The 15,488-nt window shown below is 38.8% G+C and overlaps 1 protein-coding gene across 15 annotated transcripts in view; it reads right to left on the bottom strand.

The window, feature by feature from the left end:
• Positions 1-11,083: 11,083 nt before the first annotated feature.
• The window catches only part of LOC146371338 (homeobox-containing protein 1-like), a 53,607-nt gene continuing 49,202 nt past the window's right edge, over positions 11,084-15,488 (bottom strand). For all 15 annotated transcript variants that reach the window (XM_084954222.1, XM_084954221.1, XM_084954220.1 and 12 more), the window contains 3 exons: positions 14,917-15,066; positions 14,511-14,587; positions 11,084-13,219 (listed from right to left, as the gene is read on the bottom strand). The gene's annotated coding sequence lies outside the window, so the exon portion shown is untranslated. The remainder of the gene's footprint in view (positions 13,220-14,510; positions 14,588-14,916; positions 15,067-15,488) is intronic.

The following is a 15,488-nucleotide window of genomic DNA, read 5'->3' as shown; positions in this document are numbered from 1 at the left end:
GTCTTTTTTCTTTCAGACCAATACCTAAATACATAACATCAAAAATGTCGTAGCAAGAGAGAAATTTGATAAGAAGTGGATTCAAGTCCCCCAACCGGTCTCGGCAGATGGCCGCCCCTCCCTGAGCCTGGTTCTGCCGCAGGTTTCCTCCCGTTGAAAGGGGGTTTTTCCTGCCCACTGTCGCCAAGTGCTTGCTCATAAGGGATCATCAGATTGTTGGGGTTTTCTCTCTTGCATTGTAGGGTCTTTATAATATAAAGCACTTTCAATCAGCTTTTGTTATTGGGCCCTATTTAAAAACAGTTAATTAGCAATTTGTTAAAAAATATCCAGATCAATAAAACAAATTCAAAATTTTAACTTGTATTTCTGTCTCTTTTTATTTTCTGTCTTTTTATTTCGCAGGCTAAATAATGCAATTCACTGAACTTCATCTTCTGTTTTCTTTTGAGATGCATAAAAAAGTCAAGTTAGACGAGCAATCTTATAAATATGAGGCTGTACTCAAGCTCTCAAGGTTACTTTGTGTATCAGCTGTTGATCAAGTCATTTCTTTGTGTGTGACAGAACAAATGTACTTTTAAATAACTCATGACCGAAACTAGGAACGTTTGGCATACACCATGAATTCATTTACTAGACGATGTAACTGATGGAAAAACTGTGACTATGTGAGGGAGGGAAGATCGATTAGCCAGGAGTAGCCTCAGTGTAGCTGTCTGTAAGTACACTGAAATGTCATTAAAGAAGCACATAGAAATACTAATGTTTCTATACGTGTGTAAATAAATTACAGTGATTGTAAAATAAAACGCAGGGTCGACCCCTTAAAATTTGAAGTTAAGTCAAGAAATAGTGTTTGTTCTTGTAACACAACCAAATGTTATGTTGATGAAAAATCACATGTTGTCTAAACTTTCGTCTTAGTTTAGTTGACTGAGATTTGTTAGTCAGTTCAACTCCTTTAATTGTCATTTTTACTTGGGAAAACCCTTTCAGCTAAATTCAAATAATCTATTGTTTAAACTCTTGTCCTAGTTCAGTTGACTTGGGTTTTTTAGTTAATTCAAATACTTTAGTAGTTCTTTTAACTTAGGAATCTATTTTAGCTTAACTAACATAATCTGCTAGCTAAGTTGATTTAAGTTTATTAATTAACTGAGCTCCTTAAGGTAGCTGAGTGAACTCGTGAATCAGTTTCATTTTAATCATCAGAGTTGATTGACTGGATGTAAAGAAAAATGTGTATTGAACATCTTAAGTATTTTTTTTTAGCTTTCCAACATCCATTTCAGCAAAACTACCTGTTAGGTTTATCTTAGATCTCAGGTTTAAATATCTACATTCCTTTAAATTAATTTTCTATTGTTTACAGAGAAAAAACAAACCACAGATTCCATTAAAGTGTATCTGATCAATTCAGGCAGAAAGTTTGTTTTAAGAACATGACAAGACAATTACTCATGAGCACCCAACATTCACCATTTATTGTGCCATCTTACTCATCTGAGAAACAGAGAAATCAGTGACGTAGCTCATCAGGCTCACAATCCATCAAAACTCAAAGGTTGCTCCCTGTGAAACAATAAATCTGAACTTGGTCTTGAGCCCAGTTTGGGTGAAGATTAAATTCTGACCAATACTCTAGGAGCAGTAGTGATTCTTGTGAAGCAACAACATAAAGTCTGCATTAGGGATGCAACGATACCAATTTTTTCAAACCGATACGATACCGATACTTGGATCTGAGTACTTGCCGATACAGAGTACAAAAACCGATACTTCTACCACACACACACACACACACACACACACACACACACACACACAAATACAATTAATTGGAAGACAGGTTTTATTATATTCCCTGCCGATAAAAAATAAAATCTTAATAAAGATGACCACAAAAAAATTTCAAGTGAAAAATAAGCACTTCTGTTAAATTATTGCAGAGTCTCCACATTGTAATTTTACAAAATATCACTGAACTATTGGCACTGTCTCGAGCTTTCAGAATAATAAATAAACACTTCTGTTTGGAATAAAACAAATACAAATTGGGTTTGCGAATAAAATAAACTTTTAAATTATTGCAGAGTGTTCATATTGTAAACAAACAAACAAAATAACTAAAGTATTTGGCATTGACGAACGAACTCCTCATCAGTCCACTGTGCCGTTAAACCAAGGACTGACATCGCGCACACACTGCTTGTCTTTACCTCTTCAGAAAGTTTTGGCACCATTATCTCCCTGATGTATGGGCAGTTGGGAATTTCATATCGCAGCTCGAGTATGCTGAGAAGACGGTGCAATCCTATGTTTTCCACGACCGGCATTGGCTGGTCATCCAGAGCGATAAAATGAGTCAGAGCCTCTGTTATTTAAACTGTCCGTGGATTTTCTCTTGACATTTTTCATCGCTTTTCCAAAACCTGAGTTAAATTTGGCTGTTCCGGTCCACACTGCTGACATTTTGTTTAGCCTAGCTACAGCAGCCTCCAGTTTCTCTTTTTTATCTGGAGTCGCCAGTCTCACTCGCCTAACCCTGTGCCTGTTTAGCGCGGGATGTCCCCCTAGTGGCCAATCTAAAAAACTACAACAGAAATGGCAAGCCACCCTCTGATTAATGAACTAAGTTGGTATCGGTTCATGGTATCGGTTAACTTTTACGAGTATGAGTACACACACATTTTACAGTATCGGTATCGGTGCATCCCTAGTCTGCATTAATGTAATGTATCAACGGGACACTTGCTATTTTAGAAAAGTTATTCTTTACATTTGCAACATTTTTAAACTTCATTGTGCTCAGTCACACCTGTTAGCACAAAACTTGAAATATTAAAATAGTACAAAACCTTTGATAAGTGACAGTAAAGATCAGTTTATAACAACTAAGACATCAAACTCTTCTATTTGTCTTCGTTTACAATTGCAACAAATTCCACAGAACCAATATCTCTGAAAATGAGTGCATGCTTCTGAAACATTTGATAATATGAATATTTCAGAAACATTAGTTTGAGTCGGCTCAATTGCAAAACAAAGGAAAAACTACTGAGTTGCATGAGATAAGCATCTGCAGAGTCCACCATTATATTGTTGTTCACATAAGTTTCTTAAACCATGAACAAATGAACAATTGTCTAATCTGGAATGTAAAGTGTAGTCATTTAGTGACATACAAAAGTGAGAATGAGAACTTGCAAGAATAAAAAAACAAACAGTAAAATAAAAACTGTCCTTAACGCTAAGGCAATTGTACGCTGTGAGCATACAATTACAGTTCTGCATGGCGTTCTGCAAGAGTCTGTTTCTTAGACCATGCACTAGTGAGACACACTGCCTTCCACCAATGTTCATTAGGACGTTCTGAATGACTTCAAAGATGCCCTTAAGTTCCTTTGGATAGTCTATGTTGAGGGCAAAAAGAAGACCCATCAGCATGGAAATGGCACTTGAGACATCCCTCAGATTAGACAGGATTACTGCCGCCTCAAGGACAACCAACACATCGATGATGCCTTCTTCTTTCACCATCACAATGCCAACTTTCATCCTCTTAGAAAACGTGTCTTCAATACCTGTCGGCTATAAAAGGGTTCAAAGACAAAAAATAAATAAAATTACACAACATCCCTCGTGCTTAAGAATTCATGTCTTTCCAAAGAAGAGCCACACTGATGCCTTGGATGATGCTGATTGGCTTTGGGTAACACTTATTAGTTGTTAAAGATTTTTCAGAATGAGATATGCACCCCCATGTTACAAATCCATTTCTTGCTTTAAACAAAGACCATGTTCATAAATAACTGAGCATGTCTTCAATTGCAGAATTCAAACTAAATTTTCAATTTAAATGGTAAATGGCCTGTATTTGTATAGCGCTTTATTAGTACCTTAAGGGCTCCAAAGCGCTTTACACATTCAGTCATTCACACACATGGGTGGATGACTGAATCGTGGCTCAAGAGTTGACAGTTCGTCTTATAATCGGAAGGTTGCCGGTTCGAGCCCCGGCTCCGACAGTTTCAGTCGTTGTGTCCTTGGGAGAGACACTTCACCCGTTGCCTACCGGTGGTGGTCAGAGGGCCCGGTGGCGCCAGTGTCCGGCCGCCTCGCCTCTGTCAGTGCGCCCCAGGGTGGCTGTGGCTACAATGTAGCTGCCATCATCAGTGTGTGTAAATTTAAATCTACTTATGCTAAATATTGGCTGTGCTCTAAACCAAATCTGGCTGAGAATACATGAAATGTGTAAACTGCAGCCACACTACAGGATCAGATTGTGGCTCCATAGACAATGCTTCTTTGATCAGTTTATTGATTAAAGTTTATTTTTCCCCCTATAGTAACAGCATAAAAAAGAGCATATAGACATGGCTGAACAGGTTGCATAATTGGCACTGAATATCAACATCCACCTTTACCCAGCTGCCCAATGACTCTGGGCCAGTAACCTTTAATTGCTTACCCAGTCTACACAGTCTCTTTTCCAGGGTCCAGGACATTTCACCAAAGTATTGCCCCCCACAGCTGTAGCAGCCACTGCAGCCCCTTAAATATCCTAATATCTCTGCCATTACAAAATACAATGTGAGAAATCAAACGTAAAGCTGAAGTGAACAGTACAGCAGCGAAATGTCAAAGACCCTGGTGAAGACACGAATAAACACAAGACACTAATAATATCAATGCTAGCTTGCCAGTTAGTTTCTCTGAAACCCAGACCATCTCCAGTGTCAAAGATCTTGTAATAATACATTTGGTGAGGAAAAAGTACATGTTTTCATGTGGCATCTATTGTTTCATAGATGCCACATGTTTCATTTAAAATCCACTGTGGTGCTGTCATTATTAATTTACTGAAAGAAACAATGCTAACCTTCACAGTCTTGAGAGTGTGTGAGGGATCTTTCTTTAGAAGATGAGGTCCTCTGTCCTCTTCCTTTGTGTAGGGCTCTGGTCAAAGAAGTCAAAAAGAAAACAACACTTTTTAAACAGTGTTTATGAAGCATGTAGACAGCTCCAAACTCACAGCTTTTTGATACATAATTCCATCAATATATGATTATCATTGGAGATTTTGAATCAGGCTTATCAGGACATTCAAGTAGAATATGATATCCAACCTACCACCAATATACACAGTAAAAGTTACCACACTAAATGTCCAGTTGTGAAATATGATGACAGACTTTACTTATCAGCTTTCTTTCAATGAGTTCATCAGTTGAACTGGATAACCTCAAACTTAAACAAAGGATTAGATTTCGCAGTTGAACACTTACATCATCACCGAAGCATTTTATGAGCCTAGTCAGCCCTCCTATGCCGCTCTTGATTTTGTACAGCTCCACGAACCTCCCCATAATGGTCAAGCACAGCAAAAAGGAACCTTTCAGGTCAACAGATGTAAGACGGGCAAATTCTGCTTCAACCTGAGCAACAGAAGAAGAGGGGTGGGGAGTACAGGCAGAATAAAAAAAATATTCTTTGAGACCCAAATTTAAGCAAACCGTCATCTGAGGCCCATTAGAGAAAACACAAACACACAAAAGCAAACAAACAAAAAGATGCACTTTACCTGCCGTTCAGCGAACAAGGAAGTTCAGAGAACAATAAGCTCTGTCTTGAAATCTTTTAAAGTAGAATGATTGTGAAAATGACTTATGTGATGTAAAACTTTAGTAAACGTGCGATTAAAAGAACACCGAGTAAAAGGACAAGTAACAATTTCCTTATTCCTCAGATGTTTACCTTGATGAGCAATATACTGCTTTAGTCCAACTGCCTCATTACAGTTACACAACAGGCTTTTTACATTAAAGCCAGCAAGTCCATTACATACTCCCTTTTTATATCTGAAATACTGTGCACATTCTGTGTATATGTAGTGGACAGCAATTTACCCAAAAGAGTGCAAAGTTTGCAAGTCCACCTCATTTAAATGACAAAGTCAGATGTGATCATCTAGACCTGTGAAAACAAATTAATGACAAACCTGCAGTTATGGATGTTATTACAACCACAAGAACCTAAACAGTCTGCTCCATTGCTTTTGTTAATGAATCATTTGTTGGTAGCACGTCTGAATATTTAGTTTATGCCACCTGCATGCGATCATCAATATTACTTCTTAAGAAGTACCCTGACACTACAATCTTTATATCATTTGTTCTACAGAGCTATTAAGTTACAATGTAATTTGTGGTGTTTCCAATATGACAAAATGCACAAATTGTAACTTACCATTTGACTCCACTGACAAAAATAAATCCCCAGCATCAAGTTTGGCTTCACAGACCTAAAATAAGTAAAATAAAAATATATGTTATAATTATATTGTTTTCGCCATTTATTCATGTTTGCTAATTTTCTGACATATAAACAATGTTAGTTTTGTTACAATACAGGGAATGCAGCTTAATTCAAAGGTAAATTATGCAAAAAAACCCCAAAAAAAACCCTTCTGCAGTATATCATGCCAAAAATCAGTGTCTCTTATGCCAATTATTTTATCACTACAGGTCTTTTAGTATGGAAATTCACACAATCTGGTCATACTGATCACAAGAGTCCAAAAATAAGTTAAAATAGTGAGCTGTTGTTAAGCATAAAGCATTTCAGGGTAACAAATAACTGCACAATATAATTAAAGCAAAAAATAAAGACACTGGAGGACTATCTGATAAAAACTAATATAATGCTGGTTTGTAGACCATATTTTGTCTCAATCCTCAGTGCACTCTTGCAGCTTAGCATGCAGCAGTTAATAACAACTTAAGTGATTACATAGGGGTAAACAGATGACAACAAGCATAGCAGTCCTGCCAGAAAGTTCTTTTTGAACCCAGTCAGTTATTGGAAATATTGCCAAAATGAACTTCCACCAAAATACAACAGCCTGTGAACTTGGAAGAAATTTACAAGTACAGAGACAATATGAAATAAGCTTTATTAACTAGCTGACTTATTAAACATTCGCACATAAATAAGTGACATCATATTCAGTACTTACTTTTGACAGTTCACTCTTCGGCCGCTCCCTTCTGCCGTATTTTGCGGCAAAATTATCCACACCCACCGCCGCGCTATGAGTTGTGGGATATATGGGACCACGCTTGATATTTGGGGAAATCGACGGCGCATTTGGAGTACGCATTTGAAGTACACTTCGAATTGGGACAGCCGTCGTCGCGTGGCGGTGACGTAATCGCACTTAAAACGCGTACTTAAAGCGTGCAGACCCTGAATTGGGACACAGCCACAGTTACTAACGCCGTTAAAATGAGTTTTTCCGCAGCAAACTGAAGGCTGATAGGCTGGCTGCTCTCACCTGTTAACGCGCCACAGGTAAAGTTTCATTCAGCATCTGAAGTGAAAAACTCTCAAATAATCCAGCGGCTTTTCTGTCGCGTGGAACTTTTATCGCGACGTCAACAACAACTCTCGGCCGGAGGGTACATAGTAACGGTTGCTAAGCAGTCGCTAGGGGCGGGGACGATGGAACAGTCGTTTCCTGTGACGTAACCGGCTTGCCGTTGAACCTTTGAACTTCTGTTTGACGTCATCAGCCAAAAAACCTATAAATAGGAGCAGGAACCGTCTCTGAAACAGCAAACTTGGAACTTGCATTTTACACGCTTTCAACGTGGAAGGTCCATTTCAGACGAGATCAACTCTAAACCTAACAGATAGTCATTTAACCCATTCTAACACACAAGTATTAGAAATGGAAAACCTAAAAACAGCAAACATTAAGGAACTGACAGTAGCACGTCTTCTTCCTGTCATCAAATCGTTTTATGAAAATATGACAGCTGAGCAGTGGCGTTCCATGAAATCAGGAGAGCCTGACATAGCCACTAAGACTCTTCTGGCAGAGGCCATTATAGAGATCATTGAAATTGCTTCAAAGCACTTTCTAATGATGGCTCAGATTGCCAACGTTGAAGTATCAGAGGAGGCTTTTTTGGACAACATAGGTACGATACTTCCAGAGCCTTTGGCAGAAGCTTTGACAATGGATGGTCAGGGCCACAAGGTTAGCACCGAAAGCTTAGAGCAGCTGTTCGCTAAAGAGGTTGTGCGCAGTGTTCAATCTGCTCAGTCTGCTGACACAAAAACAAATTTATCTTCAGAGAGTGAACGCATTGTTCCACCAAAACGCCTGAACAAAATGATCAGCCGTTTTGGTGAGAGAATGATGAAAGCTTTCTTTTTAATGTGGCAGCATCTCGGCATGAGCATTGACACCATTAGCGACACTGAGTCAGAGGCGGAGACTGAAAGTTTAGATAGCCAAGATGTCCCAAAGGAACAACTAGATAGAGAACATGAAAAACTCACGGTGGGCTCCCAGGACAGCTTCAATACTTCAGCTCTGAAAACTGCCATCGAAAAGGCTGTTGCTCAGTTTTCCCCAGTTGTGGATCAAACTGAAGATCCTGAGTATAACAGGCCGCAATCAGTAATAAGTGAAGAGAGTCAGCTATTTGCAAAAGAGCTGACTGGTTCTCTTCAGGCAGAGATTGAAGATTCCCCAGAGAGTGATGAAGTTATCACTCCCACAACATTTAAAGAGAAATTGAAGCAGTCGCTAAAAAACCATTCACATAATATCAAATCGTTCCTTGCGACGCAATTTGCAAAAGCAGCAATTCTTCGCACGGCCAAAAACGTCAGGGCAGCATTTCAGAGAACAGGGAAAGACGAAAGCAGTGAATCGGTGGAGCAGCTTGTTCGTGATGTTGATTTTCTGCTTCAGACCGTAAAAGATCTGAGCGAAAATGAAACCTGTGAGCTTGAACTATTTAAAAATTGTATTGGTAAACGTATGGAGTTCACCAAGCAGCTCACGGAGATGCTCGACCACCATGCTTCACAGGGCGTGGCACCTGAAATTCTACCTGATCGTTTCAGGAGAGCGTACGTCAACAGAAAGGTCAGAGTTTTCTTAGGACTCATGAGATGGTGGTTTTTCACCCAGGCTGAGAGCCAGAGTCAGAGCGTAATGCTCGCAATACTTGGTGCAGAGTCAGTGACAGAACCACAGTCAGTGACAGAACCACAGTCAGTGACAGAACTGGAGTCAGTGACAGAACCACAGTCAGTGACAGAACCACAGTCAGTGACAGAACCGCAGTCAAGCGTCCCAACGTCCCATCCAAAACCTGACTATATTGTACCAGATGCTTCTGCACGTAAAGCTTACATTAAAATAATTCTTCACAAATTATTTAGCCGTATAGCTAAAAAATTAAAGATCATGTGCACCTGTGGCTGCTCAGAGAACATCCACAGTTGGCTTCTGGAAGAAGTATGGGACCAGCTGCAGGATAAAGAACTTATTATAACTCCCCAAAACCTTAAAAATCTTGAAAAGCGCATTCTTAAAGACCTGCGCGATGTCTTTGGGAGTGTAGAAGATGTTCAAGTAGCTCTGGAGTTACAGAAATCCATAGCTGTAAGACTCATTGCAACTAGCTTGACTGAACATCTGTCACAACCAAAAAAGACGCCGTCTGCCATTGTCAGGTTTTTCACTGCACTGGCCAAAGCCATCACCAAGCCGTTTAAACGCACAACTTAAAATGGTGGCTTTGAACACCAACTCAGTATTGGTCTTTTTTCTTTCAGACCAATACCTAAATACATAACATCAAAAATGTCGTAGCAAGAGAGAAATTTGATAAGAAGTGGATTCAAGTCCCCCAACCGGTCTCGGCAGATGGCCGCCCCTCCCTGAGCCTGGTTCTGCCGCAGGTTTCCTCCCGTTGAAAGGGGGTTTTTCCTGCCCACTGTCGCCAAGTGCTTGCTCATAGGGGATCATCAGATTGTTGGGGTTTTCTCTCTTGCATTGTAGGGTCTTTATAATATAAAGCACTTTCAATCAGCTTTTGTTATTGGGCCCTATTTAAAAACAGTTAATTAGCAATTTGTTAAAAAATATCCAGATCAATAAAACAAATTCAAAATTTTAACTTGTATTTCTGTCTCTTTTTATTTTCTGTCTTTTTATTTCGCAGGCTAAATAATGCAATTCACTGAACTTCATCTTCTGTTTTCTTTTGAGATGCATAAAAAAGTCAAGTTAGACGAGCAATCTTATAAATATGAGGCTGTACTCAAGCTCTCAAGGTTACTTTGTGTATCAGCTGTTGATCAAGTCATTTCTTTGTGTGTGACAGAACAAATGTACTTTTAAATAACTCATGACCGAAACTAGGAACGTTTGGCATACACCATGAATTCATTTACTAGACGATGTAACTGATGGAAAAACTGTGACTATGTGAGGGAGGGAAGATCGATTAGCCAGGAGTAGCCTCAGTGTAGCTGTCTGTAAGTACACTGAAATGTCATTAAAGAAGCATATAGAAATACTAATGTTTCTATACGTGTGTAAATAAATTACAGTGATTGTAAAATAAAACGCAGGGTCGACCCCTTAAAATTTGAAGTTAAGTCAAGAAATAGTGTTTGTTCTTGTAACACAACCAAATGTTATGTTGATGAAAAATCACATGTTGTCTAAACTTTCGTCTTAGTTTAGTTGACTGAGATTTGTTAGTCAGTTCAACTCCTTTAATTGTCATTTTTACTTGGGAAAACCCTTTCAGCTAAATTCAAATAATCTATTGTTTAAACTCTTGTCCTAGTTCAGTTGACTTGGGTTTTTTAGTTAATTCAAATACTTTAGTAGTTCTTTTAACTTAGGAATCTATTTTAGCTTAACTAACATAATCTGCTAGCTAAGTTGATTTAAGTTTATTAATTAACTGAGCTCCTTAAGGTAGCTGAGTGAACTCGTGAATCAGTTTCATTTTAATTATCAGAGTTGATTGACTGGATGTAAAGAAAAATGTGTATTGAACATCTTAAGTATTTTTTTTTAGCTTTCCAACATCCATTTCAGCAAAACTACCTGTTAGGTTTATCTTAGATCTCAGGTTTAAATATCTACATTCCTTTAAATTAATTTTCTGTTGTTTACAGAGAAAAAACAAACCACAGATTCCATTAAAGTGTATCTGATCAATTCAGGCAGAAAGTTTGTTTTAAGAACATGACAAGACAATTACTCATGAGCACGCAACATTCACCATTTATTGTGCCATCTTACTCATCTGAGAAACAGAGAAATCAGTGACGTAGCTCATCAGGCTCACAATCCATCAAAACTCAAAGGTTGCTCCCTGTGAAACAATAAATCTGAACTTGGTCTTGAGCCCAGTTTGGGTGAAGATTAAATTCTGACCAATACTCTAGGAGCAGTAGTGATTCTTGTGAAGCAACAACATAAAGTCTGCATTAGGGATGCAACGATACCAATTTTTTCAAACCGATACGATACCGATACTTGGATCTGAGTACTTGCCGATACAGAGTACAAAAACCGATACTTCTACCACACACACACACACACACACACACACACACACACACACACAAATACAATTAATTGGAAGACAGGTTTTATTATATTCCCTGCCGATAAAAAATAAAATCTTAATAAAGATGACCACAAAAAAATTTCAAGTGAAAAATAAGCACTTCTGTTAAATTATTGCAGAGTCTCCACATTGTAATTTTACAAAATATCACTGAACTATTGGCACTGTCTCGAGCTTTCAGAATAATAAATAAACACTTCTGTTTGGAATAAAACAAATACAAATTGGGTTTGCGAATAAAATAAACTTTTAAATTATTGCAGAGTGTTCATATTGTAAACAAACAAACAAAATAACTAAAGTATTTGGCATTGACGAACGAACTCCTCATCAGTCCACTGTGCCGTTAAACCAAGGACTGACATCGCGCACACACTGCTTGTCTTTACCTCTTCAGAAAGTTTTGGCACCATTATCTCCCTGATGTATGGGCAGTTGGGAATTTCATATCGCAGCTCGAGTATGCTGAGAAGACGGTGCAATCCTATGTTTTCCACGACCGGCATTGGCTGGTCATCCAGAGCGATAAAATGAGTCAGAGCCTCTGTTATTTAAACTGTCCGTGGATTTTCTCTTGACATTTTTCATCGCTTTTCCAAAACCTGAGTTAAATTTGGCTGTTCCGGTCCACACTGCTGACATTTTGTTTAGCCTAGCTACAGCAGCCTCCAGTTTCTCTTTTTTATCTGGAGTCGCCAGTCTCACTCGCCTAACCCTGTGCCTGTTTAGCGCGGGATGTCCCCCTAGTGGCCAATCTAAAAAACTACAACAGAAATGGCAAGCCACCCTCTGATTAATGAACTAAGTTGGTATCGGTTCATGGTATCGGTTAACTTTTACGAGTATGAGTACACACACATTTTACAGTATCGGTATCGGTGCATCCCTAGTCTGCATTAATGTAATGTATCAACGGGACACTTGCTATTTTAGAAAAGTTATTCTTTACATTTGCAACATTTTTAAACTTCATTGTGCTCAGTCACACCTGTTAGCACAAAACTTGAAATATTAAAATAGTACAAAACCTTTGATAAGTGACAGTAAAGATCAGTTTATAACAACTAAGACATCAAACTCTTCTATTTGTCTTCGTTTACAATTGCAACAAATTCCACAGAACCAATATCTCTGAAAATGAGTGCATGCTTCTGAAACATTTGATAATATGAATATTTCAGAAACATTAGTTTGAGTCGGCTCAATTGCAAAACAAAGGAAAAACTACTGAGTTGCATGAGATAAGCATCTGCAGAGTCCACCATTATATTGTTGTTCACATAAGTTTCTTAAACCATGAACAAATGAACAATTGTCTAATCTGGAATGTAAAGTGTAGTCATTTAGTGACATACAAAAGTGAGAATGAGAACTTGCAAGATAAAAAAACAAACAGTAAAATAAAAACTGTCCTTAACGCTAAGGCAATTGTACGCTGTGAGCATACAATTACAGTTCTGCATGGCGTTCTGCAAGAGTCTGTTTCTTAGACCATGCACTAGTGAGACACACTGCCTTCCACCAATGTTCATTAGGACGTTCTGAATGACTTCAAAGATGCCCTTAAGTTCCTTTGGATAGTCTATGTTGAGGGCAAAAAGAAGACCCATCAGCATGGAAATGGCACTTGAGACATCCCTCAGATTAGACAGGATTACTGCCGCCTCAAGGACAACCAACACATCGATGATGCCTTCTTCTTTCACCATCACAATGCCAACTTTCATCCTCTTAGAAAACGTGTCTTCAATACCTGTCGGCTATAAAAGGGTTCAAAGACAAAAAATAAATAAAATTACACAACATCCCTCGTGCTTAAGAATTCATGTCTTTCCAAAGAAGAGCCACACTGATGCCTTGGATGATGCTGATTGGCTTTGGGTAACACTTATTAGTTGTTAAAGATTTTTCAGAATGAGATATGCACCCCCATGTTACAAATCCATTTCTTGCTTTAAACAAAGACCATGTTCATAAATAACTGAGCATGTCTTCAATTGCAGAATTCAAACTAAATTTTCAATTTAAATGGTAAATGGCCTGTATTTGTATAGCGCTTTATTAGTACCTTAAGGGCTCCAAAGCGCTTTACACATTCAGTCATTCACACACATGGGTGGATGACTGAATCGTGGCTCAAGAGTTGACAGTTCGTCTTATAATCGGAAGGTTGCCGGTTCGAGCCCCGGCTCCGACAGTTTCAGTCGTTGTGTCCTTGGGAGAGACACTTCACCCGTTGCCTACCGGTGGTGGTCAGAGGGCCCGGTGGCGCCAGTGTCCGGCCGCCTCGCCTCTGTCAGTGCGCCCCAGGGTGGCTGTGGCTACAATGTAGCTGCCATCATCAGTGTGTGTAAATTTAAATCTACTTATGCTAAATATTGGCTGTGCTCTAAACCAAATCTGGCTGAGAATACATGAAATGTGTAAACTGCAGCCACACTACAGGATCAGATTGTGGCTCCATAGACAATGCTTCTTTGATCAGTTTATTGATTAAAGTTTATTTTTCCCCCTATAGTAACAGCATAAAAAAGAGCATATAGACATGGCTGAACAGGTTGCATAATTGGCACTGAATATCAACATCCACCTTTACCCAGCTGCCCAATGACTCTGGGCCAGTAACCTTTAATTGCTTACCCAGTCTACACAGTCTCTTTTCCAGGGTCCAGGACATTTCACCAAAGTATTGCCCCCCACAGCTGTAGCAGCCACTGCAGCCCCTTAAATATCCTAATATCTCTGCCATTACAAAATACAATGTGAGAAATCAAACGTAAAGCTGAAGTGAACAGTACAGCAGCGAAATGTCAAAGACCCTGGTGAAGACACGAATAAACACAAGACACTAATAATATCAATGCTAGCTTGCCAGTTAGTTTCTCTGAAACCCAGACCATCTCCAGTGTCAAAGATCTTGTAATAATACATTTGGTGAGGAAAAAGTACATGTTTTCATGTGGCATCTATTGTTTCATAGATGCCACATGTTTCATTTAAAATCCACTGTGGTGCTGTCATTATTAATTTACTGAAAGAAACAATGCTAACCTTCACAGTCTTGAGAGTGTGTGAGGGATCTTTCTTTAGAAGATGAGGTCCTCTGTCCTCTTCCTTTGTGTAGGGCTCTGGTCAAAGAAGTCAAAAAGAAAACAACACTTTTTAAACAGTGTTTATGAAGCATGTAGACAGCTCCAAACTCACAGCTTTTTGATACATAATTCCATCAATATATGATTATCATTGGAGATTTTGAATCAGGCTTATCAGGACATTCAAGTAGAATATGATATCCAACCTACCACCAATATACACAGTAAAAGTTACCACACTAAATGTCCAGTTGTGAAATATGATGACAGACTTTACTTATCAGCTTTCTTTCAATGAGTTCATCAGTTGAACTGGATAACCTCAAACTTAAACAAAGGATTAGATTTCGCAGTTGAACACTTACATCATCACCGAAGCATTTTATGAGCCTAGTCAGCCCTCCTATGCCGCTCTTGATTTTGTACAGCTCCACGAACCTCTCCATAATGGTCAAGCACAGCAAAAAGGAACCTTTCAGGTCAACAGATGTAAGACGGGCAAATTCTGCTTCAACCTGAGCAACAGAAGAAGAGGGGTGGGGAGTACAGGCAGAATAAAAAAAATATTCTTTGAGACCCAAATTTAAGCAAACCGTCATCTGAGGCCCATTAGAGAAAACACAAACACACAAAAGCAAACAAACAAAAAGATGCACTTTACCTGCCGTTCAGCGAACAAGGAAGTTCAGAGAACAATAAGCTCTGTCTTGAAATCTTTTAAAGTAGAATGATTGTGAAAATGACTTATGTGATGTAAAACTTTAGTAAACGTGCGATTAAAAGAACACCGAGTAAAAGGACAAGTAACAATTTCCTTATTCCTCAGATGTTTACCTTGATGAGCAATATACTGCTTTAGTCCAACTGCCTCATTACAGTTACACAACAGGCTTTTTACATTAAAGCCAGCAAGTCCATTACATACTCCCTTTTTATA

The sequence above is a fragment of the Perissodus microlepis genome, chromosome 15, assembly GCF_051167445.1.
Source record: "Perissodus microlepis isolate ML-2025 ecotype Zambia chromosome 15, ASM5116744v1, whole genome shotgun sequence".
NCBI lineage: Eukaryota > Metazoa > Chordata > Actinopteri > Cichliformes > Cichlidae > Perissodus > Perissodus microlepis.
Note: the sequence above shows the minus strand (reverse complement) of the source record. Positions and strands in the feature narration are given on the sequence as shown.